The 23,489-nt window shown below is 36.6% G+C and overlaps 1 protein-coding gene and 1 long non-coding RNA gene across 4 annotated transcripts in view; one reads left to right on the top strand and one right to left on the bottom strand.

Moving 5' to 3' along the window:
• fto (FTO alpha-ketoglutarate dependent dioxygenase) overlaps window positions 1-23,489 on the top strand; it is a 342,469-nt gene that overhangs the window by 226,793 nt on the left and 92,187 nt on the right. The window lies entirely within an intron of this gene.
• LOC132406817 (uncharacterized) lies at window positions 223-9,494 on the bottom strand. Its single transcript, XR_009516254.1, has 3 exons — window positions 8,755-9,494; window positions 3,234-3,275; window positions 223-583 (listed from the first exon to the last, which is right to left on the bottom strand). It is a non-coding gene; the product is annotated as an uncharacterized LOC132406817 (long non-coding RNA).

The following is a 23,489-nucleotide window of genomic DNA, read 5'->3' as shown; positions in this document are numbered from 1 at the left end:
CACACTCTGTATAGAACCTAAATCACCAATACAGTTCAGTTACAAAGCTTTTAGAAAAGGATTTGAAAGCTGTTTATATTTTGTAAATGGAGAAAGAAATGATAGAATAGCTAACAAAATAACCCAAGAGGAAGTTATTATCTTTAGCTGCAGGTATGTATAAAAAAGTCTTGCCTTAACTTCAATGTTCTTGAGGTAAACTTTCTAGTTTTCATTTGACGCAATCCTTAACATTGTACGCCTAATTATTTTTCCACCATACAAGTGTGATAAATGTTGGACAATGATTATTGGCTTTTTTTAATGCATCTGTAAACTAAGGACAAAATGTGTTCATTTTATTGGCCTTAATTATATTTTTTGCTGTTAAGCAATTTAATATTTTTTTCAAAACAGTGCAAGACCTGTTTAACACATCAGCCACTGCTTCACAATTGGATTCTGGGCCAATTAGGATGCTCGAGTCGACAAATGTAATAATTTGGCAATACTTACTCAGGCAGTAAGGTGGAAGCCCTCAAGAGGATGATGATTATTCTTAACCAGTGGTTAGTCCGCCTGGGCCTTTATCGAAATATCTCTCCTGAAAAAGATTTTAGTATCAGAAGTTGTATCAGAGTTTTTAATGCATTCTGTTGTTATTCCAGGAAAATTAATGGAGCTATACATTCCAGACTTAGCCTGGTGAATATAAAAAGTAAAACAAACCATAGATTTTTTGCATCATGTTACATTTCAAGTTTTGTAATAAAATAATTCATGTTTTAATTATTTTTATGACTATATATCATTATGTTTTTAGAACTTGGTGTTAACATTCTAAACAGTCCGGTCAACAGTGTTTCATGATTGTACAATCTGTCGAGGGAAATCTAATACCCACAACTGTTGGTCTAAGTTTATCAGACTAATTTCCAGATAAAAGTTGAAAATCTGATAGGCACATTCAAGAAATTTCTGAGCTATGAGCAAACTGTTATGGCTTCTTGTGTACTTATTAATCTTTACTATATGGGTGTGTTACTAGCACCTGGGTAATGCCTCTGGCAAGGAATGTAATAATTTGAAGATGACAAACTGCTTGCTTTTTGTGATCCTTGTTTGTTACAAATTTTCCTCTGCTTTTAGCGTACTCATGTGATGTTTATCACAGTGATGCATGTACATTTACGGAAGGGCATCAACTCTATCCTTGATGAGTGAGTTGTTCACTGATATATTGCATGCATTTGGCTCTAGACACATTGAGGTTGAAACCTCAATGTGTAGTTGCATTCCTTACACTTTAATCTTAATATAACTATGAAATAATGTTTTTTTTTAACAAACCTGGATAGAAAGTGGGATAAATAACTAATTTTCAAAGAAACATTACCATTAAATCTGAGGTTCTATGAAATAGAGATTAGAACTCTGAAAATTTTGCAACTCGTTCCTTGCAATCATTCATTCAGCAGTTCAGTCTAAGAAAACACTTAATGAATACATTCATTTTCACACAAAACTGATTATACTTCTAAAGAATGTTACTGTCTCTAAGATAAATGTGACTGTTGGCTGACTGACTAAATAAATAATTACTTCATGTATGTATTTATCAATCCTGAAATGTAGTTTTAAATAACCAAGGCTGATATTTTATGTAACAAGAAAACTGTTTGCTTTGTCAAGTGAACTTTTTTAAATGGGTAAGAGTAGAGATTAATGGGACAACAGCCAATCAGTTAATAAACTACACTTGATATTGAACTACAGGCAGTTTCAATATCAGAATGTTAGTTCATTTTTTAAATTCAACAAGTCCTTACCAAATATTTTTGTCATAAGTCACAAATCAGGAAGTTGAAACCTCTACAATGCAAAAATTAGTTTATTCTGAGATTGATTAAATTTGTGTTCATATCTTTTACTTGTGGATATGTAGTTCACCTTTATGTTGGTAAAGAGTCTTGGTTAGTGCTGCAGATGTGTTGTAGCTCTTGCACTTTTTAATTAATTGTTTTGCAGTACTCCTTAGTATATAGCAACATTCAGCATGGGATTTTCTGTTTAGTAACGGTAATAGATGGAATATGATGAGCTGAGGGATCATAATTTTACGTCGAATAATAAGGACCTGCACAGTAGAATTTTGTCTTCTCCTGCATTAAGACTACAAAGTAATTTTTTTTGTAATGGTCTAATGTCTGGTTATCTAATGAAGTTTTTAGCTAGCCCAAAGTGCAGAAATCCAAAAATCCTTGTAAAAAAGCAATGTTATAAAAAGCACCAGTATGAAAACAGTTATTTCACTATTTAATGAAAGTGAGAGTGGAAACAGCTATAGACAGATAATTACAAGAATTTATAATTACAATGTAATGATTACATAAATACATCTAAAAAAATGCTTTACCAAACAGGTTCTGGTTCAAAAAATATAGCAATATAGAAAGAACTATTAAAATTTTTACAAAGATCACACACAATTTCAGGCAAGACCCTTAGGAAGGGGATTTAATGATTGAATTTCACCATTTTTACATTTTTCACTGTATTTGAAATGGACTGGCACAATATCAAGAAAGATGGAGGTTACTTTCTAGAGCCACTAAACCAACTCTGTATGTTGTTCCATTGCTTCAAAGTGACTATTGCTTCAAAGTCTATTCAAAGTGACTGAGGCATGCTGCACAACTCTCCCAATGTGGCTGGTCATTTAAGTAGCAGGATGAAATCCAACTAAATTAGCATAGTTGATGTTGAAGCATTAATGATTACTGAGAATGTCGGTGCAATCCTAATCTCCAGCTATAAAAGGCTGCGTTATTCTCTACCTAGTTATTTACTGGTACATTAGGTATAAGCTAGCTTTCTACAGATCAATTCCTTCAGTCTCATTCCCCCTTTTCTACTTCTCTATACCATACAATTTAATTTTTCTCATTTGCCCATCTATTTCTCTTGCAACTTACAGACATTAAGTGAATTAAAGTTACGAGCATTCTGTGGGATAAAACTGGAAAACCTGACTGAACCCACACAGTCATGCGAAGAATGTCTATATTCCAGACAGACAACACTCAAGGTCAGGATTAAACATGAGTCCTTAAATTCTGAGGTAGCAGCATTAATTGCTACACCATTCTACTGCCTATTACAATCAATCACAGATCCATTCAGTTGAGAGAGTGGGTTTTTCTATTGTTAGAAGTAGCCCTTTTAAGCCAACAACTTCTTTGCCATACACTTACCATTATCATGCCAGACTATGCAGAGTTGGTCTCCTTCTGTACCTACATAGAATAAATATACATTAGAATTTCAACATTAGTCAATATCCATGTTGTAAGTTTACAGCTTTAACTGTATTTAATTCAAACAATACTATGACTACCATCCATATCAGCACAAGTGTCAGCCAAGCACAAAGATACATGGATTTGTACTTTGCTCATTATTTTAAAATTAGGAATGAGTTTACATTGAAAGCACTGGCTTGGCCAGCTCTGGGGTGTGTTCATTGGATCAATATTGCAATTTTAGAAAAGAGAGAATTATGAATTTATTCCATTAATTTTCTTGCGGTCTCAAGACTTCTTCAGGAACTCTTAGGATATTGCAGAAGTCACCATAGCCTGTAGCCAATATTACATCATGTTAGATGCAGGAATTTAATGCTATCATTCACTGCATTAAGGACATTAAAATCCTCAAAAATGTGAAAATTGTTATTAATTCTAGCAACATTATTAAATTCCAATTGCTAGTTTGTCAGTTGTCTTTGGTTCTAAATGTAGATTCATCTTAATAAGAATGGACAGGTTTGAGGTTGTTCTGGAGACTCAGAAGTTCCGTTCCATGGTACTATATGTTTCAGCTGTGTGTTAAAGGTCCACAAGGAAGAACTGCAATTTTTCCCAGTATCTAGCTTTGAATCCTTCTCAACAGTATCAACAAATACTCTTTCATTTTATCTTTGGTGCAACTTGTTGCAGCATTGTCTTTATACTTGTGTATGTTAAAAAAACGGTCCAGAATATTTTGATATTTCGGAATGTATTGGTTTTGTGTGAGAAGCCGGAGAGTGGTAGATGGTTGCCTCTCTGACTGGAGACCTGTGACTACTGGGGTGCTGCAGAGATCGATGCCAGGTCCATTGTTGTTTGTCATTTATATTAATGATCTGGATGATAAAGTGGTTAACTAGATCAGCAAATTTGCAGATGACACTGAGATTGGGGTTGTACTGGACAGTGAGGAAGACTATTGAGGCTTGCAGCAGAATTTGGACCAGCTGGAAAAATGGCAGATAGAATTTACTGCAGATAAGCATGAGGTTTTGTACTTCGATAGGAACAACCAGGATAGATCTTACACTGTGAATGGTAGGGCACTGGCAAGTGTGGTAGAACAGAGGGATCTTGGAATACAGGTACATAATTTAATGAAAGTGGTCTCACAGGTTGATAGGGTCATAAAGAAAGCTTTTGGCACATTGGTCTTCATAAATCAAAGTATCAAGTACAGGAAATTGGATGTTATTTTAAAGTTGTATAAAACATTGGTGAGGTCTAATTTAGAGTATTCTGTGCAGTTTTGGTCACCTACATACAGGAAAGACGTAAATAAGGTTGAAAAAGTACAGAGAAAATTTACAAAGCTGTTTCTGGGACTGGAGGGTCTGAGTTAAAAGGAAACATTGAATAGTTTAGGACTTTATTCCTTGGAACATAGAAAATTGAGGGGAGATTTGATAGAGGTATATATAATTATGAGGGGTATAGATAGGGTAAATGCAAGTGGGCTTTTTCCACTGAGTTTGGATGGGACTACAACTGGGTTAAAGGTGAAAGGTGAAAAGTTTAAGGGATACATGAGTAGAAACTTCTTCATTCAGAGGGTTATGAGAGTGTGGAACGAGTTGACAGCACAAGTGGTGCATCCAAGCTTAATTTCAGCACTTAATAGAAGTTTGGATAGGATGGTAGGGGTATGGAGGGCTACAGCCCCATTGTAGGTGAATGGGAGTAGGCATTGTAAATGCCTTGGCACAGGCTAGATGGACCAAAGGGTCTGTTTCTGTGTTGTACTTTTCTATGGCTCTATATCATTAGGGGATGATGTAATTTTCTTAATCACAATGGTGGAAATATCTAGCTCAGTCCCATGACTGACTGATTGGACATGTTGATGGAGGTAGTCACAAAGGTTGATTGAAACTGAAATAACAAGCCCAATCTATTTGCACCGCTGAGTTTCATGGTAATACAGGGAGTTATGCAGGGATGTGTCAACCCCGTGGTCTTCTATCAATTGGTGTATCAAATTTGCCGATATTCTGAAACGAGTAACGTGAAAGTAATTATATATTCCTGTTATAAAATCTCTGGAAAGCAACTCATTTAGTTCCCTGATCTAAAATCTGAAAAAACAGGGAAAAAGATGATGCATTTCTTTGAGAGTACTATTGAACTGAAGTCCATAAAAGTAGTGGAGAAAAACAGCTGCACAACCTGCCCAATTTAAGAGTTAATTACTGAACCAAAATAAAACATCAACTAGTCTGGCCTGGACAGTAAGGGCACTCCTAGAAACACATGCATCACAGTCCTCTATCCAAATGTTTTGTGATGAATATATAGAAGGATTTAGTGCTTGGCAATTTGAATTGATTAATTCAGCAATATATTTTATTTAAATACTATTCGTCTGTTCACTGTCGGAGGCTATGTTCCAACTCTTATGTCAGCATTCTAAACCTGGGTAAAATAGGATTTGTTTAAAGTGGCTTTTGGAGGTAAAATATTTAGGACATCATTGTTGATGTATAGCAATACAGCCTTACTGCTTGGCATCATTTCTTATTCTGTTTAAATGATTACTGACACTGTGGTGATGCATTAATATAAATCTGTAATGTGCACTGATGACAAACTACACGGTTGGAAGACCATGTAATCTCTCTGCAATTAATTAAAGTGTTTGCAGGTTTTTCACAAGCCAGATGCCACTGTATTACAGAAAAAATGCTGCTGTCACTATCATAAATGAATGCTAGAAACAACTACACTGGTTAAATTCCAAAAGTACTGACAGACTCTATTTTATTTGATTTTTAAAAATGTAACTTTTGACTTATCTATGAGGTATTTTCTTGATGGTGTGTTTCTTCAGTGGTAGTCCCAATGTGGATTGAAAGTAATCATAGATCATATTAATTCAGAGATCTTACAGGATTTTAAGTGTACCATTAGGAAACAAAAGCATACCCACATATCCCTGCTGAGTTACGACCATCTTGCAACATATTGTGATTTAACATGCATCACAAGAAATTGAGTATCAATTAGTATATCTCATAAACATTCAGTTTTTGTTATTATAATTACTATAATAGAATGATTTGAAATGCTATGATTTTTAGGAACTAGCATAAAGCTGAAAAAAATCTGGCAATTGGATACTTACTGCAACTTCTTTTGTTATTAATATTGCTTATTCTTTTGTTTCAAAATGAATTATTATTATTAGTTGTGTGTCCCTGCTTCTCAGGCAGTGTAGTACTTGCAAATTAACTTCACTAGTATTATTTTCACCTATGTAGTTTGTCACTGATAGTTGCATATATCAAATTTTTTCACTTCAATGTGTCTAAGGTAAACATTTTTAATACTGTATACTTTTTAAGTCTTTGTTCCGGTTTAATTCGGTGTATCTTAGAAACAAAACATACAATACTGATAATGCTCAACAGGTCTACAAATATCTGGATCAAGAACAAACAGTTAATGGCATCAGGACATTAATTTGAAATATTAACTTTGTTCCTCTCTCCAAAGATGCTGTTGTCTAGCTGACTAGTTTTATTCAATCTTTTATCTGCTATCAAAAGAATATCAAGAAAACATATTATAGATGTTGCAAGTGACTTTTCCAATTAAATAGTTTAAAATCTATTTCCAGCATTTTCTGTTTTATTTCATTTTCCTGTCATTTCCAGTAGTTCAAGGTGTAATTTAAAACTGCTTATCAACTTCAAAATCCAAGATTCAAAATTGTTTAATGTCATTTTCTGTACATAAGTGTAAAGGAGAATTAAATAAATTGTTACCCCGGATCTGCTGCAGCAGAAAATAAACATAAAGGATAAAGAAGACAATCATAATAAAAAAAAATACAATGAATATAAATACGTAAGATAGCTTATATACATAAATTGATTGTATGTCCACAAAGTGAAACTAGGCTGTACATAAGGTGACTACAGGAAATAATAAAGTCGTGATGGATTAAATGGATGGATTGTTAATCAGCCTTACTGCTTGGGGGAAGTAATTGTTTTTGAGTCTGGTGTTCCTGGTGTGGCATGGATGGGAGTAGGACAAACAGTCCATGAACAAATTGGGGTAGGATCTTCCGTGATGTTAATGGCCCTTTTCCAGCACCTTTCTGTATATATGTCCTTCGTGAGGGGTAGGCTGCAGATGATGCATTGGGCAACTTTGACAGCCACTTGTAGAGCCTTCCTGTCCGCCGCAGTGCCGTTTCCGTATCAGGCAGTGATACAACTTGTTAAGATGTTCCCTACTGCGTATCTGTAGAATGACGTGAGTCTGGAGGTGCAAGGTCCAGCTCTCTTCAGCCTCCTCAGAAAGTAGAGGTATTGGTGTGCCTTCTCAACTCTGTAGGATGTATTATGGACCAGGAGAGGTTGTTTGTGATGTGCACTCTTAGGAGTTAGTTAAACTGAATGCAATTTAACAACAAATATTTTAAATCCATACCAGGTGTTTTGGAATCTAGAATGATCGCAGAATACCTTGTTCTGGACTTTTCGACTCCAGAATTGATTCATTGATTAATGGTTACAAAACCTCCACATTTTAACTTGCCCATTTTTGAGGCTAAAAAAACATACTTTGTGTGTAGAAACAAGTGTATATACCAGCAGATATATTTGATATACTGGATTAGCAGGCCTTGCCATAGATAATGTTTTATTGTATGGTTGAGAAAGGAGACCATATAGAACGTCTAGTCTTTGTTAAGCTAGCTGGATTTGGATAGGGAATTGTTAGGACTTCTGTAATTAGTTTCAAGACCTGAATGTAGTGGTTGGCATTCATCTGTCTCAAAGGACAATGAGTGATGATGATCATCATCACCAGCCTGAGCAGAGGGTATGGAGATTCTGAGATGCCTAGTCATCAAGATCCCCCTCTCAGACTCACCAGTGTAGTCCAAAGCAAAATGTTTGGCACCAGCCTGGCTACAGGAGCTGCCAGAAGGATGGTCAATGATGTCCAGCCACCTTAAGAGACTCCAGATTTGCTATCTGGGTTTACTCCCGTGGCCTTCGTCTCTTACCTCCAGCTGGGGATCTGATACACATTACCTGATTGGCCTCACATTGGGCACCTGAATGTAGTGCTTACATCCAAACACAAGATAGTAAGCCAGAACACACAAGATTCTGCAGCTTTTGGAAATCTTGAGCAATATACACAAAATGCTGGAGAAACTCAGCAAGTTTCTGTGGAAGGCAATAAACAGTTGACCTTTTGGGCCGAGAAAGGAAGGGGAACAGAAGCCAGAAACCAAGATGTTCTGTCGGTAGATAGAAGGATACATGCTGCAAATAAATTTTAATGGACATAAACACCACATGTCTTATAGTATTGTACAGCACAGAAACTGGCCCTTTCACCAATTTTTGCATCCATTTTGCTCATTTGCACCAATCCCATTTACCTACTGTGTTCTATGTCTTACCTTTTTAAGTTCTGAATAAAAGTCTCTTAAATGTATGGATCATATCTAACTCCACCATCTCCTTTGACAATCAATTCCATGTATTACCTGCTCTGTGTAAAAAGCTTTTCCCTCAAATCCCCTCTAAAACTCTTTCCTCTCACTTTTATATGATGGCTTCTATTATGTGGTGACCAGAACTATACACAATAAACTCAGATACCACATAACGCTACCCTGCACCACACTGATTCATTACAACACAGTTATTCAATTCTTTACTGAATTTTTTTAAAATGACAAAAATGCATTCTAAACAATGCTTAAAACTTCTCAAGACTGGCTGCCATTATAGTAAACATTCAATCAGCCAATAAGGGCGCTCTACATACGCTCTTGGCCACTCACAGCCAATCACATATGAGCTCATGCTCTGCCTCTCCCGCATGTGTAAACACCAGCAAGAAACCTCACCATAACATTCCTCAGCACCGGCATCACCACAATCACAAAAATCATGGAGAAGTTCATCAATAATGACCCTGACTGGGAGCGAGGCAAAGAGGTGTTCTCAACATGATTTCCTGCTACCGAGAACTGCTTCATGAAAAGAAACTTAAGAAAAGGCAGTCAAATCTCGACGTCTTCTTGAAGAAGAGGCCAAAGTTAGAGGAGGACCCTCAGCCTCGTCCCTCCTCTACGATATAACCACCTCCTGCTTCCCTCCGCTGCTGCTGTGATGTGTTGCTGCTCCACTGATGTACAGGTTAGGCCTACTTGTGTTTTGCTGTTCCATGAATTACTGTGTCATATATCTTGGGTTTGATTTTTTAATCAGGTACACATGTCCATTTACGTAATGTTATAATAACCCCACATAGCACTCCACCTTCGAGGAATGCATCCTCAGTATTAAGTGGGTCAGAGTGTATTCCAGGTGTGGTTTAGCCAGTGTTTTGTAACATGACAACTTTTATATTCTGTGCTCCAACCTATTAAGATAAGCAAGCAATCTGCTTTCTTCACTGTCCTATTTGCCACTTTCAAAGTAGATATATTATCAAAGTATGTATATATTACCCTATACTACCTTGAAACTTATTTTCTTGCAGGTATTTACAGGGAAAAAAAAACAATATAATTTTATGGAAAAACTCATGAACATGCAAATACTGACAATCACCCAATGTGCAAAAGAAGACAAACTGCCAATAAAGAAAATAATACTGAGAATGTGAGTTGTAAAGAGCGTTGAAAGTGAGTCTGTGGATCGTAGAGTCAGTTCAGAATAGTGGTGGTTGAAGTTATCCTATCTTGTTCAGGAAACTAATAAATGTCATAAAATGAGGAGGATTTGGGATAATTGTGGGCCGAAGGGCCTGTACTGTGCTGTATTGTTCAATAATATTCCAGACTAAATGAGTGGTCAGCCAAAGGCACAGATGCCGCAGGGAGTTGGATAGTGTGAAAGGATTAGAAGTTCAAATGCATGCTTGTCTTTAGCCATGTCTGTAAAAGTCTAGAATAAGTAAATAGCAACAGTTTTGAGGTAGCCATCATGTTGATACCAACCATACACCACTCAGCTTCCTGGGGCAAGTGTCTAAATAATAGAGCTTCATGATTGTTGCAGATATTGCATTCAACAAGATCCTACTTCAGTTCTCTCAAGAAGTACGAGATTGCCTGAAAATATCATTACAAATTTTGATACCAATTTATGCAAAAGAGAACAATGCTTTTGTTTATGAGGAAGATCATTTGTATCATTTATCCCACATGCTACCCAATACAGGATATGACACAGATTGCAATGAGGATAAGAAGGTTTTAAATAATCACTTCACTCCCAGTAGAATATTACATAAAAATCAATAAGATTTTGATAGTTGGTCAACACCAGGATAAACATAAACACAAACACTTCTGGAAACTTACATCAAGAAGTAGCAAAATATAAATTTACTAATGTAGGATGTGAAATCAAAATGCAGATTGAAGAAGAATGTTTTTAAAGTATTTTACACTGCTCATCTTGAAAGAAAAATCACACCTTGAAGAAGTTGTCAGAACCAGCCAGCACAATGTTATGCAGAATTTGCAATAAATTAAATTCAATAATTGAATTAATTGTTATAAATTTCATAAGAAGGGAATGGTGTGGACTTAGTAAAGGATACAGAGACAGATATACAAGAATGAAACTTAATCACTTTTCATGTGCTCAGCCAAAATTATGCAAATATTTGAGGAAAAATAATGGTCCAGATATGGATCCATATTTTAAAAATGATCATGTTGCATTTTCTAACTAATCATACCTTTAAGACTAATTCAGCTACCAGAATAGCAACAAAAACCTATATTTGTAATAGCCCTTATCATCTGTGTCCAAAAAAAAATGTCCTTTGATAGAAAGACTTGTCAAACTCAATTTGGCTTTAATGGCTCATTTTGAATTTGCTAGGTGTATATATATATATATATATACCTACACACCCACACACACACACACACACACACACACCAATACAACAGTTTCTCCTACGCATCTATGTTTAGCTGTTTATACTGTCTACAAACCACTGGACTTGTATTACCAGATTTACTTTACAATAGTAAACTTTAGAGGATCCATCGCCTGCTCCAATAATTTTATCCTGTTGACGTCATTTTAACTAGCATCCAACATCAGATAACCTGCTAACACATATACTGACAGCCAGGTCTGGGAAATGCCACTAATCATTAGACAGTGAATTGAGGAATTCATTTAATTTTGTAGCTCAACATTCTGCACCTAAGGCAATCACCACAACAGACAACAAGCAACCCACACAGTAAGATCTTGTTCTGCAAGCAACAATGTAGTGTTTACAGCAAATCAGTGGCACCAATTGAAAGATGTGACTGGATTATCACGATCCACAGTCATTGAGGATGATGCCAGTCTAAATATTCATGATACAATCATCATTAAACACCTACCACTTCATATGATACGTTTTTCTCATGTTAGCTAAAAAGTTTCACTGCAGGACAGAACCCTTGTAATTATGGTGTGGTTCTCAAGGGAAAGCAATGAGGTAGATTCTGATTTTCAAAGAATTGGATAAATATTTGGATTGCAAAATTGTGCATGGCAACTTGGAGGAGTCTACTAAGTTATGGTTGCAGAGAGCTGGTATACATAGACTCGATGGACTGAATGAGTTGGGATTGCGGTGCAGGATTATCCTGCACCTTCTCCTGCAGGAAGCAGTCCATTTTCTGATTAATACAATTGTGTTCCATACCAACCACATTGCTGTTGTCTATGCTGCTCAGCAGGGCATCAGTGCTGCCTAAAGCTTTACAAATAGTCCATGAACACTACTTTGCTATTTGTCATTTGCAATATTTATTTATTTTTGCACCTTATAGTAATTTTTTGCCTTGCTGTTAAACAACAAATTTTGTGACATATGTCAAAGATAATAAACCTGATTCTGGTTCTGATAATGCTCAGCTGGTCAGGCAGCATCTGTAGAGAGAAACGGAATTAACATTTCAGATTGATGGCCTTTAATCAGTAGTTAGTATTACTGAAAAGCAGCCCCCATTTTAAATTCATTCATGAGTTGTGAGCTTCACTTTGTGTGACCAGTATTTATTGCTCATCCTTAATTTCTCTTGAGAAGATGGTGGTGAAGCCACTCACATAATGCTGCTTGATAGATGATTCTAGGATCTTGCAGCAGCAGCATTGTACATTGTATCTGGTAGATAAGTGCCATACTCTTTGGGTTTGGATGGTGTTGAACTACTTGAGTACTTGAGCATTCAGCTGAGCAAATAGAGAGTAGGGGAATCAGGGAGAGGTGATTAATCTCCCACTTGTTGCTTGTTATTCATGTGGTGAAAATGTTGGCTTTTATTTAGCACAGCCATGAACCTTATTCAGATCTTAAGAAACAGAAGCAGAAACCTATTCAGCTGCTTGCACCTGCTCCAACTTTTAGTTAGATCATGCCCGATATTTAATCTCAGTGCCAACTTCCAGCACAAATATATAGTTCCTAATTCCTGTAATGTAAATGTTGACAGACCCATAAGAATTTTCTGTTTTAGTGATATCGCATCTCATTCTTCTAACCTCCACAGAACATATAGTAGTTTACTCAAACTGTCCTCACAGGGCAACTATGATGGATGCCTGCGATATTTCTGGCAACGTACAGATGTGCTATGCAAGGCCAAGCCATTTGACTAAGAGTTGACCTTCAATTGATTCTTGAATCTTGGGCTATGGTATTTGCAAAACCAAGGCCTAAGGATGGGAAATGATGATTATGTTGTCTCACTGGTCATGAGAAGGACAGCCCATTGTTTGGTGCATACATGCTCTGCTCTATCACATCTCTTGTGACCGAGTTCCATTCATTATATAAAGTTGTCTGTATTCTTGAATTGCGGATTAAAAATAGGTGACACATCCTGGTTGACTTGCAGCTCATGTCCTCTTGCTGCTATTATTTGACATCTTGCAAAGCTTTGTTTATAGAGTAGAATCCCTTTTATTATTTTACTTCTTGTATTTAACATATGTTACATACAGAATGGCAGGCATGCAGCCTGTGAAGCCCTGTACATTGAGGAAACTATCAGATGCCATGTTGTATCCTCTTTATTCTGCCTCTTGCCCTCTACTGATCAGCCTGATGGAAAGGTGTATTTAACAATGGACAGCTGAAGCTTGTATTGAGTTTAACACAAGAAGATTATTATATTGATGAACTTAGTAGCTGCTGGCAACATGCTCATTCTCTGAAGCTGCAGCTTCAAGCTTTCCTCTTGAAGGCCCTTTAGCCTCCTGCCCTTCCTCTTTCAGCAGCTTGTACAGCTCTGCATGCTTTCTGCTCCTTCTGCCCACAGTGCAAGTGGTCCCTGATATTAAAGGATAAATTGTTTGTGCAGAACATTGAGGTCAAGAAGGAGTTTACAACATCTGATGAAGTGTTAATCTGAGTAGCTTTAATGGACTATGTAAAATACCAAGCCATGTGAAGCCAGTCACAGCTAGTGTGCACAATGCTTTCACAAGTATTAAGTTAAGGGAAAGCATTGCTGGTGAGTGAAGCTCCAGTAATTCAATAACAGCTTTAAACAATATGGAGGTTGACCCTATCGTTTGCCCAGCCACATTTTCAGCATGCTTTAACAGTGCAAATGCTAATGTATGTGTTAACTTGGCAATGGGCCTGACTCATGCTGGAACTTATGAAGTATCTGCAGTGTAAATGAAGTGAACTTTAGAATCTTCTAGCTGGAAGGAAATCCCAAGGCAACAAATAAATTCCAACATAACTTATTTTTGAAAAGAGAAATTTGAAAGTAGATGTTCTCTTTCATCAAGCATCTAGTGCTGATTTCCAAGTAGTTTTGTGTTACCAGATTGCTGCATAGCTTGTTGCAGGCAGAAATCACTTGGAAGTCCTTTCCTTAAATTGATTTTCCTCGTGCCAAACTGCAGGTAGTAATACCTTCCGATAATCAGGAGAAGAAACCAATTTTATGGTTCTCTCTGAGATAGAAGGCCCTGTTAAGTCGACAACCACGGTATTTTTTGTATATTATGGGCAAAAGTGCCAAACATATGTGAGCATCGTTTGGTTTCAAGACGCTGGTAATGGTTTAAAAGTGAATGGCTTTTCAGTCAATGTGGAATACTCACTTTGGAACTTGTCTTTACTGTATGGATGCAATGATAAAGAACAGATTGCTCCTGGGGACATGATATTGATAGAGAGTTCTGTCAGCTGAATGGAGGATGTCTGGATCATGGAGATCCTTTAAATCCGATTTGATATTCTTAAAGACAGATTTAAATGGATGTGTTTCTATAGGTCTTCTGCACTATGCATGTGGGAAAATGGCATTTCCCCTGCATGTACTTTCTGTTAAACAGGCAACAAAACAAATTGATTGGTTTTGCAGTCACATTCAATTATAGTACAGTTTATATTAAAATGACAAATCTCAGTATTCACAGTGCAGAATGGTCTCTCCTCCTTATTGGTCACAGAACGATTTTGGCACTAATGACTGGAATCTGGAATTTAAGTTGATTTCTGTTTCAAGGGGTAAAGCTTTTGTTGTCCATATATTTAACAGGCCTACCTCAGTAATGCTTTTCTTTTCTATTTAAAAAAACTTCATTAAAAAAATCTACACATCTGAAATTAAGTAGAAAATATCAGATGTTGAAAACAAATGGTCAAGAGGAACAAAAAGGATAGGTTATCATTATGACGGGAGGCATTTGGGAGGTTGCAATACAACTTCTGATCAGTGTTCCCTTTAAGCTATGCAGGTGCACTGCGGTGCAGTAACTGAAATGCTCCCATGCACATAGCTTTTGTTGCCACATTGCTAGAGCTTGTGGAGTGAACAGTTTTCAGGCCATGTAAAAATTTCCTGCTTACAGCAATGGTTGGCTATAAAAAATTAGTGGGAATGTTGCTTCAGAGACAACTGGAAATTTATCTGCTGGAATTGAAGTGCTTCTATCCATTTAACAGACTGAATTTATCTTCTTTAATTATTTAGCTATAACTCAGAAATGTGTTGCATTCAGTTTGACACTTGAATTGTAACAAACTTGCCTTGTAGCACACAGTATGTTATATTTAATGGAGGCAGTCCGTATATATTTACATATGTGTGAGGCTGTTTTGATAGTTTAATGTTTATAAATAATAATGGAAATTCAGTTCCTTCGGCTTGAAGAAAATTTCAGTATAAATTAGAAAGAAGATTTAGATTTGTTTAACATAATGGGGGATTATCAAAATATGAAAACAAATAGATTGCATGAATGTTTTGCTGAAAAAAACTGCAGAGCACAATACAATCTTCACTGTTGCCACACTATCCACAATGAGCTGTGTTGTCTAGTTTATTTGTGATTCAAACTGCACACAAGACAAATGGTTTTGATTTTAGAATATTTTCTGCCTAGCAGATCTGGGTGCCTTGCTTACTGAATGAACCAAAATTGGTAGAGGATAAACTAATATTATTTTTTATAACCTCAGCTTGACAGTTCAGATGATAAAAGATATTTCACTTTTTTATGCATACCAAAAATATGAGAAATTGTGCTTTGCAGATATTTGCTCAGAGCAAGTGCAAATTTAGGTCATAAGATTGCCCAAGGTCAAGACAGCTGTAAGCAGGAAATACTCTCCACATTGTAACAGAGTGAAAAATGATCCAAATATTAGACTCATCTACACTGCATTAAGAAGCCATTGCTTTCCCACAATAGCGTTATGCTATTTCAGTATGAAAATGGGGCAATTTTAGCTCAACTCAAGTAAGGATTGACAATTAATGCTGCATAATTCACAGAAAAGTCTCTTCCTGGCTTGCTATTTTCCCTCTAGTGACATTCTTGAGAAAACTATTGATAAATGTATTATACATAACCTGTTTTTGAAACTCTTTGGGCCTAATCTAGTATGCCTTCTAAGCATATATTTATCATTAGAATTTTTGACTTGAAAAGGTCATGGATCCCATCATTTTCCCTCTGATATTGTCCTTACTAAATATGACACCAAACTGTAAATACTAAATCATACGCTGTGTTGATCTGCTGTTTCAATGGGGCACATCACTAGTAATAACATTACATTACTCTAGATTGTGCAGTACTTGCTGTTTCAGCCTTAATTAGATTTGATGTCAACATTTCTTCATTGCCAGCATCATTCTGATCTGTGTGTCAATTGTTCCTTTTCAGATTTATTATTACCCTCATCATTATCATCTATCTGTCAGCTTTGGTGGTGCTCACATTGACAGTCATAAAGTTAATTACGAGCACTAATGAGCGCAGGGCTTGGGTGGGCATTGCACTCTGGGTAATTTTTAGTGTTAAATAAGCGCCCCATTAGGCTGACGCCCTGCGCTGCTTTATATTCTACTCTCTGTAGTTGTGAAGTCCCTTTCCCTTGCTTCGATTCTTCTATGGTTTCTATTTATCATTATCTGCCACTTTGTTAAGTAATTCCCTACCCCCGACATAAATCATGCATAAAAATACTCCAGCACAGAGAAAATTTCACTTCAGTGCTGCAATGATGAGATAACCATTTTCATCTGTTGTTGAAGCATTGAGATTTATTGGCCTTTGATGTGCGACAAACCAGGCATCACTCTTTGCTAAACAGACTCTGGGTTGCATTCATTCTTATTGCATTTAACGATGCAAAATGGAGTGCTTTTCCCTTGTGGGTCTTGTCCCAGCCAAGGTGGGGCTGCTAGCGTCAATGTCATTACTTTATATTAGATAAAAAGGCCACATAAAAGGCATGCAGTGATTTCAATGATTTTTTTTTTATTTCTGTTTAGCAGCGTTGACAGAATGTCATACTGCGATGTCTGCTAAAGCCATTTTTTCCGTCCTGCCTTGGCAGTCCTGTCCCTTGAGGGCAGTTCCATTGTACTATAATATTAATTCTGCTAACTTTCAGACTTCATTGCTGACAACAGGCCTTTTGGCATTCACAGCCTATTACATTAAACTTCCCATCAAACCGTGTCAGCTTCGGAGGCCAGTGAAGCTCAGAAAAGTCCTGATATTCCACCACTTGACACCAGTGGCAGATGTTTTTTTTTTAAATTGCTCTTCAGTTTTGTTTTCTCAGCACCAGGAAACCAGGGTTAAATCCCTTCTGCGAATCAGGCATGATTACCAGGGGATGAATAACACCTAACAACACACACTGGTGTACAGATAGAAAGTGTCATTGTGGCTCTGTGGGTACCCAGTCTGTGGATGGAGAATCATCTGTGGCATGCGAGAGATTGTTTTGTCACCCTGACAATAAACATTGTACATCACAGTCTTGACGTCCAGGACAAATCCATGAAGACAGATAACTGAATGTGTAAATGGCTGGGGACCATCCAGAGTGGTACCCAGTCACCTGTACTGACAGAAACTATTAGAGGCTCAGTTAAAAGCATGAAGATGCTGCAGGGATGAATGTATGAAAAGGGGAGGGGGTTGGGGACAGAGCTGGAGGAGAGAGGAGAGGTTTACAGTGTGGAGATTTCCATCAGTAATGACTAATCATGTCAGGTGACTCATCCTATCAATTGATTCTCTTCCTGCAGTTCCAGGGGGCACTGTGTCCGACTGAACAGCTCTGCTGAGTTCAGAAAGTAAGGCCCGCTCTTCAGACAGCAGCTGTAATGGGAATGGTGTTGTACTCTAAATCCACAGTCTCTCAGAGCCCATTGATTTGTTTTGGGTATGATTGGGTAAAGTGAGCAGCACTTAAGGTTTCACTAATGTTATTATCCACTTTCGTTCCTTGCCCTGCTGTGCAAGAGCCCATCAAAATCAGTCACTATAATCCTTTCTCCCCCACCTCAAAATATGTCCTTTATTCAATGAATGTATTTAAAATATAAATATGCCTAGATTTTTCAACAACAAATTTTACTCTGTTAGGATTTTTATCCTCGTTAAAATAGTGACTAAGAGTATGTATCTATTGAAGCAAAATTGCAAGATAATTGAAATTCTGTCAGAAATTCCCATAAATGAGTTTGGACTGAAATTTCATGTTTCTTAACTAGACTTAAAAAATATTGACCATGGCAGGAATACTCCCCCTTGCCTGAGAATGTGAGCAAACTTAAGCCATTCTGGTTTTCATGTTAATGCTGGAAGAAGGCAACGCAGAATATTAAAATTGCTCTAAACTGGATCTGTCTTTGGCTTCTTAAATTACTATATAAATCCATCTATATGTAAACCCATCAACAAATATAGATACAAGTATTTGAGCAAATCAAATGTTCATTTGCAGCAAAACATATTTGGGTACAGATCTAACAAAAAACAACTGTCGAACACAGCACATAAGGCAATGTGTGTGCTCATAAAGGATTGGAATATTCCTAAAGCAGCAATTAATTCAATAGTTAGCTTGCCTTTCCTTTATATTTTTATCAGATTAAATAACTTTTGGAAGGGCAAAATAATTCTTTTGTACTTATAGCAGAGTACTAGTTTTTCGACATGAGCAAAACTTGTGAAAGCAAAATTAGAAGATTCATGTGAGGCATTCCATTGCTGAGAAAGAGCCAAGAAAAGTAAATTAAACACTTATTTCTTTTTATTATGTTTATTTATCCAGTGTTGGTTGAATCTCAAAAAGATCCAATTTCTGCGGTAACTGCTTGATTTTTATGTGCTTATACATTGTTGGCCCGATCTCCAAAGGTGTTGTATTATGTACATATATAAAAGCCTCAAGCAATATTAACCAGCCAAGAAAAATACTGCCACTGTGTGGGAGGTAGTGATGCATTTAAAAAAACCTGGCGAAAGAAATGTAAACTAATTTGAGCTGACTGTTGCGACATGATGCAAAACACAGTTGTAAATTATCATTACTTATTACCAAATTCTAAAGTAATAAAGCTGGAATTTTTTATGGTGGAGATTAATTAGTCCACGGTTATATGGCCATATGTGCTGTGTGTTAGCTGAAAGGGGAAAGAAAAGCCACCAGCCTTTGAACAGTGTGCTGGCACATCACAGTCTCCATCAATCTCTCATACTTTTTACATGCAGGCAATGCATTGACAGTGAATTCTTATCAGAGCATCATAGATATAGAAAAGATACAGCATTTTTAGTCAGATTAATTATTCCTAGAAAGGAGCTTTTCAAATACTGCTTCCCATTGTATTAGAAACATAATTTACAGTTGTATGTTTCTCCTCATTTAGCTCTCACAGGTCTTCTTAACCACCTGTGATGCATTTGTCTTAGTGGTCTGTATGACTGCTGAATAATTTACTAATGACTCCTTTTCACTATAGAAATACTGAAAGATGCACCAAGAAACATACTGGGTGTGAGAATGAATCCTGGAATTGGGTTCTATACATAATTTCCCCATGGCTAACTTGAAAGTCAGTTGTGGTCACTAGAGCTGGTGATTATTACTATTCTGATGTTTTAGTTTTATGCTGTTAGCCCACTGAGAATGAACAAATTGTGCGCATACATGTAGCAGGCAATTTTGAACATTGATTTTTGAAGGTTCATTAGATAAATGCTGACATCACAGATTGATGTCTCTTTAAACTAGTGCCTGGTGCAGAACCATCAAGGGGAATCAAAAATATTGACTTAACATGTTTGTGCAGACCATCCACAGGAGAATTCTTCTGCATTAATGGGATCCATCAATTTAGGTGTTCTTTAATTATTCTAGTTATACACTTCTCAGTTGGAAAGAGACTCTGTCAGCTGAGCTATTCCTGTTCAAGGGACTCACTTCTTCTACTGAAATAAAAAAAAAAGCCGGATGCAGACTCTTGCATCTATTTTTCATCATCACATTTTACCCTGCTGTTCAGTAATTAAAATTTTTTAGTATGGACTAATTTGCCTGTACTGTTCACGTGGAAATTGACGGGGGACTGATTAATGGGCAGGTTTTGAGGCCTATGAGCTATTTTGGCTGCTTAGCAAAATGTTTGCCAGCAAAATAACATTGATGGTTTTGTTCCTGTTTAACCCCTCACCCTGATGCCATCAATAGATTGAATACATCATTTGTTTCTGCAAGTGTTTCTTTAATTAAGATCTCCTAAAAATCTTTGCTATCGATTCATTCCATTAACTTATTGATTAACCGTGCTGGTTCATGTACTTGCTCTTTAGTAGAAGGCAGCATTTTGAGCCTTCTGTCATTATACACAGACATGAACATTGAACAAAGGTCTGCCTCCATGACTGTCAATGTGCCTTGATTTTCAATGAGTCAGCTGACTTCTTTGCTCTGTATGTTAGTTCTCCAAGCCAGGAGAATGGATTTCAAAAGCAAAAGGCGGTGTGAGAAAAATGATCTCTGAATGAATCATTTCCTTCTCTCACTGCGATTGTTTTTATCAAGACTGTCAAAAATATAGCAGTTTTATTACAGAAGGATTATTATGGAATGCCCACAGACCACCAGAGCTACTCAAAACACAAAAGCATAATGACTAGGTCGTTTGGCACCAAACTAAATCCCACTGTCAGTATATTTATTTAAACAGGAATTTAGTGAAGCCATCTCCATATTCTTAAAATCCTGCATCAGTTTAATTATAGGGTATAATATAATATACGTTTAATTAACACCTCAAAGCCCATAAAGAGATGGATAATTTCTATTGCTGTTTGTTTCCTTATACGAATAACTTCAATAATAAAATTTAAAAGAAAATCATATTCATTTAAATGTTAAATGTTATCATTGATCCATGATAGTCATTTTCTACTATTGCTGGAAACTGATTTTCATTGGCGCAAGTTATACGAGGTTTTATGTAGGTAAATAGAGCATTTCATAATTTCCTTTTTCCTTATTGCTCACATTTGTTGTATGTAATTTTGGGAATCACATACAAAGCACGAATGAACCTACACAATGTTAAAACTCTTAAATTATTGGTGCAGAACTACAACCACTGCCAGTAACTATGAGATGGCCTACTGTGAAGTGGTTGAAGAAACGTGAACTTATAAATGTCTACTTCTTTAATAACAACTTGGAGATCATCGCAGCAGAGGAGGACAGTTGGGGAGAGGATCAGATATCCTGGAAGAAACAAAAATCTTGTGTGTGTTACAGCCGAGCTACTGTATGGATCTCTGCTGTATCACACTTAACAACTGAGGTGCAAGCAATGAACTATCCCTTTAAGTAGAAATTTAGCAGACTTACTTACCTCTTGTTTGGAAATGCCTGCTTACGTATGGCACACTCTACTTCTATGGAGCATTTTGATGGCTCACTGTGAAAGTACTAGCATCAAATATATGTTGGACAACATTGTACATCACCACTACGTGCTCAGCATTCTTTGCGTGTATGCTCAGAAATGTTTCAGTAAGCATTATGTGCACCATAATGTAACAATTTTATACAACAATAGTGTATTGCACAATTGAATTTCAAGACTAGTGGTTTTGATGTGCAATAATTCTTTAACTCTGAATGAGCAAGTATTGCTGTCATTATTTTATCAGAATTGGCATCATTATTTCTATTTTGGAACCATTTTTGATCTTTATACTCATTGAAAGTTAGAAGATTTGTAACTGCTCAGCATCCAAATCCATTCTTCTGCATGCAATAAGATATTTCTTCTGCACTAAATGTATTTTATCAGTGAAAATTTTTGATGAATTGTACTTTATAGAATTATTGGGATTCATTCAAACTGAAAACCATTTAAGTAGTTGAACTGAGCAAAATACATTAAATGCACACGAGTCTCTAGAGAGTTTTGAAACATTTGCATTTCTTTAATTCAAAATAAAATTTCAGAAGTCTAATATGAAATAAATTATAGAGTCAAATAGCATGGAAACAAGCCCTTTTGCTTCGCTGGTCCATGCAGACCACGGTGCCCATCCAAACTAGACCCATTTTCCAGTGTTTGTACCCACAAATTTCTAAACTGTTCCTATCCATGTACCTGTGCAACAGTCTTTTAAAAGTTATTTTGCCTGCTTGCTGTTGATTTCTCTATTTCATTTTGTTATTTGAAGTTTTAATTTGGTGCTGATTAAGATGAATCACTGTTGGAATGTCAAAACGATAGCATACGTTACCATGTATATCTGTTATATTTAAGGCTGAACGGAAATCTCTCTCTGAATTTGCTTGAAAAGTGGTATAGTTGAGTAAATATCAGATCAGGTTATTTCTGATTCTTGTTCTAACACCTGCTTTCCCACGACTACACTAAACTTTAGATAGTAGGTTACATCGAGCTCCATACTTTACTGCTATGGCTTCCAGTAAAGCAGAGTACTCCAAGAACAGTTCTCAATAAATGACAGTATTAACTTAAACCTAAGTAGTTGTATAAGAACAAGAGCGTATTAAGTTACTGGATACATAATACTGAACACGAATGTGAGAAAATAGGAGCAAGAATAGGTTACCAGGACCATCCTCCTGTGCTAGTTCCCTATAGTCATCAGTTCCTTGATCTTTCAAAAGTGTACCTACATCCTCCATAAATCCTCTGTCCTCTCCAATAAAGTAATCTCCACAATCCTCAGGGACAAGGAATCTCAGTGAATGCAAGAAGTTCATGCTGACCTCAGTTTTAAAGGACAGTCCCTAAAGTTTAAGTAAATCCCCTTGATTCTCCCACAGATAGAAATGTTTCTATATCTATTCTGTCATTGCCCCTTAGGATTTTATAAGTTTCAATAAGGTCAGCCCTCATTCTTCTAAAATGCAAAGAAAATGGATCTAATTTCTTTTGCCACTTATGATAGATCGACCCTCTCATCCCTGCTTCCTGGTGAGTAATGCGAAATTTATATTGTCATAGATGCACCTTTGCAAGGTCGTAAAGCCTAGAAATTGACTGACAACTTTGAAAGTACAGTTCACATTGGCCAGTAAAATTCCACACTGTTGAGAAACTCAGTGATACATAAGATTCAGCACATAATATGCTGTCAAATAGGCCTTACACACTCCGTGGTATTTCCTCCATTCATCCTTTCATTGCGGATTGCCCAGTGGAAATCGTATAAGGTCAATTCCAGATATTTAAAGAAGTTGAAGCCTGGGAGTGGGTGGGAAAATTAGGGACCACATGGATGGAAGGAGTAGCTTGATGTTTTAGACCCTAAAATGATGTATAAATTTTTAGCAAGGGTAAGTAGCTGC

The sequence above is a fragment of the Hypanus sabinus genome, chromosome 17 (assembly GCF_030144855.1).
Source record: "Hypanus sabinus isolate sHypSab1 chromosome 17, sHypSab1.hap1, whole genome shotgun sequence".
Taxonomy (NCBI): Eukaryota; Metazoa; Chordata; class Chondrichthyes; order Myliobatiformes; family Dasyatidae; genus Hypanus; species Hypanus sabinus.
Note: the sequence above shows the minus strand (reverse complement) of the source record. Positions and strands in the feature narration are given on the sequence as shown.